Consider the following 2,447-nt stretch of genomic DNA (forward strand, 5'->3'; position numbering starts at 1 on the left):
TCTCGTTCACCGCATCACTCTAGGGGGGATTTGTTACCATATACATGTGGTAGTGATGTGTGTGAACACACTAGGACCGCAGGGGCATTTTTTCCCTCTTTAGGAGTTTTTTTCCCCCGTGCATTGTATATATGCCCATCACTCTAGGGCTATCTATCTTTCCATTGCACACTAAGTAACACACTCTCTATTGTGTGCCTTGAGCTTCCTTCGTCTTCTCCAAGCTGTGTGTGTTTCTCTGCAACCCTAATTCCAACATACTTCTCTCTCAATCATGCTCAAAACAGAACCATATGAGTCGGATCTGAGCATCTAAGGTGATCATGACACCTAGGGCTGTGATACCATGTCAAAGGTGGTAGTGGAAGATGCAATGAAGACAAGAATTGGCTCGTGATCTAGTGGACATCTCAACTCGGATCTAGAGCACCTGCAATGCCAAACACATGAACAACGCACCTGTGGAGAAGAGAGATCATTGAGAGACACGACATCTGAGTATGAGAGAGAGAGATCTGTTGGAATTAGGGTTGCAGACAAAAGCACACATCTTGGAGAAGACGAAGGAAGCTCAAAGCACACAATAGAGAGTGTGTTACTTAGTGTGCAATGGAAAGATAGATAGCCCTAGAGTGATGGGCGTATATACAATGCTCAGGGGAAAAAACCTCCTAAAGAGGGAAAAAGTGCCCTGGCGGTCCTAGTGTGTTCACACACATCACTACTGTTGGGGTACACTTTGATTTCACCTAATCAATATAGGGAGAAAAAGAGGTAGAGTTGACTCTTCTCTTTCTTCTCCACTAACCCACATAGTAGCTACCTCTGCATCTCCCCCTTCCCCATTTCTCTTCTTCCCCTCTCTTGCACACACTCCGTACACGCACACGCGCACTCATCAATTGGTATCAGAGCTCAGGGCATCCCCCGAGCCCCGGCTCACCAACGCATGCAATGACCCCAATCGAGATAAGGAGCAAGCAGTCGGAACCTTCCGGCAATGCAGTGTGTAAGCTCGAGCTCGATCGACTGTGGGAGCAGCAGTTTGTAGTGAGATCATTGGGGTAGCCAGAGAACCGAGAAGCAAAAGGAGGGCTCAAATGGGGGAAATAGAGCCAATTATGGCAACCAACTGAAATTGAAGGCTTGCAGGTTTGTAGCTCTCGGCAAATATAGTACGAGTCAAAGGCATAAGTCTTTTGCAGAGCTTGAGCACAGAAAATCGACACAACGGGCAGCAAGGGAAGGCTTGGAGCAGGACTCGAGGCAGTAGCTCGAGTTTGAGCAAATCCTGCAGTGCAAGAGCTTGGAGTTTGTGGAACTTAAGCTCAACATCTGAGCCAGAATCAGAGAGAACTGAGATTGAAAGCCTTGAATGCTTGGAGCAACCAAGCAATAGATGCAGCAAGTCGGGGGAAACTCAGACGAAATTGAAGCTTGGGATTTGCCGTGAGCAAGAGAGCAAAAACGAGCTTCAGCTTGGTAGACAGTAACTTAGCAAGCATTGAAGCTTTGAAGGCTTGTATCGGAATCTACAATTAGGCTTGCGAGAAAGTCGGCAGCATAATCGAAAAGCAGGAGTAGGAATAGCAGGGGAGATTGAGACCGGTTGCAGGTTCAAGCAGGGCATCCACACACACACAAACACACACACACACTGTCTGTGTAGCACTACAGGTTGGGGACTCAAGAGGAAAAAAAGGGTCTGTGGAACTCTTGGAACATGAAATTGATGGAGCTCTGGAACCTGCAGATGTAGAGAGTGTTGCAGAAGTTGTAGCGAGTGCTGAAGGAAACGAATTGAGGGGAATTGAAGGCTTTCAGCACGTAATAGACAGAGCAAGCAGTCGGGCAATGAGAGCAGCAGGCAGCAATCCCAAGCAATTGGGACCTTGCATCATGAGCAATCGGGTGCAGTGACGAGCTTTGCAAGAGGGAGCATCTCGGCAGTGAGTGATGCTAAGGATCAAACACCTGCAACGGCAAGCAAGGTCGAATTGCCTAGCAGTGATACACACACACACACACACAACAACAACAACAACAACAACAACAACAACACTGTGTGTGCTTGCTCGTCAGCGCTACCACAGACTCAGTAGTAAAGATAAAAAAAAATCGATTTGTTTTTAGCCATAAAACTTTTTGTGTGCATGGGTTCATTCCCACACAGAGCCCCCGACAAATTCCATCTTTTGATGCTCCGACCCCCGACTCCTCTCCTCGAGCTCGTAAAAAGGAAGCTTCTCAGAAATTTGCAGCTTCTGGGATAGAGAGATAGACACACATTCTCTCATTGCGCGAAAAGCTTGTGAGATAGAGAGAGTGAGAGAGATCTAGACACCGTGCTTGCGTTCAAGCACAAGCAACCGAGTCCGACAAATTTGAGAGCAATCTTCTCAGATCGAACAAAACCTGCGATCAATACCGATCCAACTCGGTATAGG

Source organism: Adiantum capillus-veneris, chromosome 12 (genome assembly GCF_014529385.1).
Source record: "Adiantum capillus-veneris isolate H3 chromosome 12, ASM1452938v2, whole genome shotgun sequence".
Lineage (NCBI taxonomy): Eukaryota > Viridiplantae > Streptophyta > Polypodiopsida > Polypodiales > Pteridaceae > Adiantum > Adiantum capillus-veneris.